Source organism: Habropoda laboriosa, unplaced genomic scaffold (assembly GCF_001263275.1).
Source record: "Habropoda laboriosa isolate 0110345459 unplaced genomic scaffold, ASM126327v1 scaffold134, whole genome shotgun sequence".
NCBI lineage: Eukaryota > Metazoa > Arthropoda > Insecta > Hymenoptera > Apidae > Habropoda > Habropoda laboriosa.
The window spans coordinates 1,104,075-1,109,766 of NW_017100266.1; positions in this window are offsets into that span (position 1 = coordinate 1,104,075).

The following is a 5,692-nucleotide window of genomic DNA, read 5'->3' on the forward strand; positions in this document are numbered from 1 at the left end:
ATACCTACATATTATGCTATGTATACATAATTATTAATTGAGACTCGAATCGAATGGCTGATGGATGCCTGTTGAAGGATTTCCAGCTACAGAAATGGACTTAGTACCTCTCTATCTTTTTTTGAGCATTTTTGATCTATTCAGTTTATGAAAAGACATTAAAAATGCATGGAAGTGTTGGCAGAGTAATTTTTGGAAAGATGTAGCTTCAAATGTATACTATTGCCTAAGTAATCCTGAGCAACTGTTCTCAATAGAAAGTGGATTTTTATTAAAGGAATTTTGAAATGATTAAAGGAACATGCTCATCTATATTGAGCTATGAATTGAAAGTGAAAGGAATTCTCTGTTGATAAAAAGAAGATTACTAAAGGAAAATTGTTAAGCACTGAAGCAGCAGATTAACTAGCTGAAAACAGGATGTGACAATCAGTAAATCAGCTATTATAACTGTTTTACTTCATAATTTAGTTAATCTTCTCAGTTGTAAAACAATTCTAACACTCTGTATTTCAATTTTTCATGAAACTTTCATTTGAACAATTCTAAGATGTTCTATTTCAAGTAAATGATCACAAAGAATGACATCTATGCAATATCCTACAATCTGGAGATCCTTCAAGGGATGTTGTATCACTCTTAAGGAACCCCTTAATTGAAAAAGCTGAACAAAGGAACTGATAGTTCATAGTTTGCGCTCCCGACTTCTCTGATTTTTTCCATTGATTATTTTCTCTTCATACCTTCACATTCTTCTTTTCCTTCAACAAGAGCTAACAAGTAACAACTTCTTCAATAAACTGAAGAAATACTACTATAGAGGATTCAAGAACCTCCTTGGATATTGTCTTCTTTCAATTTCACACTTCACAACGAAGCTTTAAAAGGAAGAGGGTCGAGAGCCACACAACTCTGCAAGGATGGACATGAAGTTATATGAGAGGAAGAGAAGAAGAAGAGAAGAGAAGGCAAAAATACGAAATAGAATAGACAGGAAAAAAGGAGGAAAAAGAAACGAAGCAAGGGGCGTTAATAATCGATATAAGAATCTAATTTTTTATTGTGCTCGCATTACCTGATTCTCTTGCGCAATCGCGTTTCATCGAACAACCATCAAAATGATTGTTACACATACACACATATACAGACACATAAACATTTCTTCAGTCGAAAAAAACACATTATGAAAAAAAAAAGAGAAAATAACCCAGCGGCTTGTATTTTCTACCGTGGAACATCTTCGAGCATATTTTATTCTTCTTTACGACGACCCTGCGATATTTTATAGGCTGATTATTTTGATAAGCTCGAGTGCATCTTTTTCCCGAAAGTGGAGGGCATATTTGTCCTGCTGGTACGCGATTCGTTGAAGTAGAACCGTCGAACACTCATTGGTAAAAGAAAAAAAGAAAAATTGAGGGAAAAAAGCACAAGCAAGAAAATTTCTTTTTTCTTAAATATTTTATTAATTTTCTTCTGAAGAAATGAAGAGATAATATTTCATTCGATTCTTCATGACTTGATAATTGATAAAACCTGATGCTTTGAGAAAATTTTGAAGAAATCTGACATAACCTGTTTGACGGTTCTGACTATCAGTTTCGCACAATGAAAGAAGAAATCGTTGATATAACCTCATCTTATAATTTCGAGGTTAGGAATTTCTTCAATGATTCGTCTTGTACCGGCTATGTTTCTGGTTTCCCCGTATACAGGTCTTTTTAATCGTCGAATCCTAGCGCTAACGTATATTGAACTACATATATACGATGGACCATGTTTGTCATACTAAAACGTTTCTAAAAAAAAAGCAAAAAAAATAATGTGTGAGAGGGAGAAAATGAGGGGAGAGATTGATCGAGAGTTTTTTCCATGATTTTTCTATAATTTAGAGCAGAACATTCCGGGGGGCAATTGTTATTTTTTCCGCGTCCCGGATGAAAGACATGTGTCTTAAAGGAGAAAATCGGAAAAAAAAAAAAAAGAATATAACTATCAACTTTCTACGATTCAAACTTCAGTAGTTCGTGCCGTATAGTTTCTAGCTGTTCCTCAGAATTCCTCGAATCGTCACGAGGTTCATCTTGAACGTTTTTTTTTTTTGGTATATTTTACTTCGCTTCCTGTTGAATCTGAATGAATTAGATTCCTTTCAGTAAGAAATTAAATGTTTAGTCTTCAGTACTCATTTTCTGACCCGCTAGAAACTAACCTCAAAAAGTGTTCAATTTTAACTTCAAGTCAGTTTAAAGAAAATGCTACAACGAAGGTTCAAAGTCAAAGTATAACCCTGAATGATCCCTTTATCTCTTCGAGTCCCTTAAAAATGGAAGTAAACGAAGAAGAATGAAAAAGAAGCAGCTCGGCGAACCTCAGGACGATTCTTAACCTGTTTGGCTACGATTTACGTTGTTCTTCCTTCGTCCTTTCGATAATTGATGATCTTCACACGAAGAAAATCCGGGAGAGGCGGTAAGCAACACTGTCTCGCGTGAATCTTAGATAAAGAAAGAGAGAAGAAACAAAAAGAGTGAAGAAGATATCGAATTCCTCGAGCCGCTATTCGCCACGATGACGTAGACGTAGAAACGACGAACTTCAATACTCTCATATTTCGGTGCTCAATGACTTCAAAGAAGCAACAAAACAGATAGATAAGTAGCTGGCAGTATATCGAGTTGATCTTACCAGAGAACAAAAAAAAAAGAAAAAAACGTGTGTGACAGATATTGCTAAACAGTAGTTCGAACAGCGAGCCAATAACGTGCAGAGAAGGTGAACTAGAGATACGTTGAAGAAGAAGAAGAAGAACAAGAAGATGATGATAAAAATGAAGAAGAAGACGATCGAGAGAAGAACGTTTGTTCCTCTGTCGTTTTCTGAGCTCTACATCTCGGGGGATTCGAGGTATGAAGTACTTTCTTCGAGGATTAGAGAAAAATACGACGAAGGAGAGGAAGGAGATTAGACGAAGAGAGATTAGTAAAGCCTGTAAATAAAGTAGAAAACGCGTCTAGTTCGTCGCGTACTTTTTTGGATAATGGTCAGGGATAAACGCGACACTATTATTATCCAATAGAAGGGCAGAAGCTAAAAGGTATATACACAGAGACAACACAGACACACGCGTACCAGGGTTGAAACTGTCTGTCCTGGGGCCAGATTATATGCTCTGACCCATGATGTACAGTTTTGATGAGTGTTGAAGGTGTGAGGGCTCCAGAACTATTAAAAGGTACGTGCATAATGTAGTTTCCAGAAGAGTATAGCTTCTTGTGTAATTATGTGAATTGTTATGTAGAAAGACATTTATCTCCTGGAATCACTGCGAACACATATCTCAATCAGAATTCATTCTATCTGGCACCAAGGAGAGAATGGATTGGAACAGATTCATCAGAGCAGTGTCAATCAATGTGGGCCCTCTATTGTGAAATAAAATGATTAGTTTCAAATGTGATAGTTTGGTAGTTCTCTTCTTTCTTGTTTCTATTTGGATTGGAAGACAATTCAGGCTCTTAGTTGTGGGACGTGACTTTTCTAGTTCCTGTTATTTCATGTAAAACAACTGATTCTGCATTGACTGACTGAAACTTCTCTCAAGTTGTTACCAGAAAAATAGAGAAACTTAATTCTAGTACTCTTTAGGTGATTAATTAGAATATCATGCTTAAAAAGGGTCCACAGGATTTGAGAAGTGATTGAAAGGATCTGTTGATCAAGGTTTGTGCTTGGTCGTTTCCATCCTTCATTGAGCAGGGGCATAATTAGGTCGTAGGTTTTACCCTAAAGCTTTCATCGTCCTACATATCATAGAGAAAAAGAGATCCTTTTGTTTCTGTGGTGGAAAGGATGGGCCTACCAAGGAAATTCTTAAGGTTCAGTGAAATATTTAATGAGAAAAAAGAAAGAAAAGGGAGAAGATATGCGCAATGGAGACTCGAAACAAAAGAAAATGAAGAAATAAGAGGGCCTCTAATATTTGATAGAGAAGAAACGAACCGCGTTTCGAGACAAACGAGAAACACGCTTTTTAGAAGTAATCGCAGCTTTGACCTAGCCCCCAAAGAGTGTAACTAGAAAGCATTGTGCAATATACACTCTGAAGTTCTGTCCTCTTTTTTCGTTATCGTAAATTCTATTTTCTAACCTCAAAACATTTGGATAAACTTCAGACCTTTTAACAAATGGTGTATATTTGAAGATTATCCGATTCATTAAAATGTTAAACTTCATCTTAACGGTCTTCTTTTTTCCTTAATTAAATGATGAATGAAGAATTTTTATATAATAATAACATTTTTAAGCTTGTATCGATGAAATGTTAAATTGAGGTTAAGAAAGGATTCACGATGACGGTAAGAGAGAAGGATCTGATGCAGCTCATCGAATCATTCCGTTTTTCGACATATCCATCTTCTGACCTCGTAATTTTCATAAATTGAGATATACGATATGCACATCTTCATCTATAAAGCATCATCGATAAATTATTTTCATAGTCAGACTGATCTACATCGATTTCGTGCTGTTCTTATTCGATATTCTTACTATCTCACAACACAAACACACACAGTATTACGAATGGTCGCCGTTCTCTTTTCTTTTTACTTTGTTTTCCTCTTACATTTCCAGCGGAGAACACTTTTGTACAAATGAATTTTTTACTATATGCAAATGAATGACTATTGTCAACCTTTTCGCATAAGAATTTTCTTTCTTCTGAATATTGTTTCTATTGCTTTTAAATTGTTTGACAATAAATCGTGACTGATGAATACTTAGAATACAAGAATTTCACAAAGGGAAAGATAAAAGAATAGGAGTAATGATAAAAAAAAAAAGAGTATTAATTATTAATGTACGTGCTAATCACAACTGAATCACGTGTGAAGGGGTAAATTACACTAAGGTGATTTGTATTTCAACAAGTTTTACTTCATTCCAAATTAACCAGACGATTTTGTAACATTTATTTTATGATTTATATGATATTGATATCTCATAAGAGTTTCTATGAACCTGTACATATAATCAGTTCTTAGATCATTGGATCTCCACACATAATATCACTGTCAATCACTGTCAAGCAAAAAGAAAGAGAGAAGAAGAATAAGAAGCATACGATTACTTAGAGAGGAGCCTATGAATCTCTCTGTTAGTGAAGATAGTGTGGATGAGTGATTGCAATTCACTTGTTGTATTATACACCATAGTTGGGGGAATCCCTTGCACATTGGATACTAGTAATTAAACCTTTAACTGTATTCAATGTTATTATTAGGGGAAGACGAATAGTGAAGTAAATGCTTTAATGTGATCTCTATGAAATTGCAGTTTCAAATTTGATTTAATTCAGAGGAACAATAAAGAAGTTAATGGAAGATATTCGGTTGTTAATTTTTAAGTTATTGTTAAGAAATGTGACCTGATGTGCAACCAATTTCCCCAAGAATACTTTCAACATCCATGAAGTATAACTATGAAACAGGTTGCATCTGATATGAATGAAATATGTATGAATGGATAAGTGTGGATGATGAGGAGTAAGTGACAAAAGACGATACGATAAGAAGCCAGGCGATTAAATCGCCAAGAGAATTGAAAATTCTAAGTCTATAAATATATTTACAAAATCGTGTGCATGTAATCTTGAATGGAAGTATTGATAAATGTCAAAGTGAAATTAATT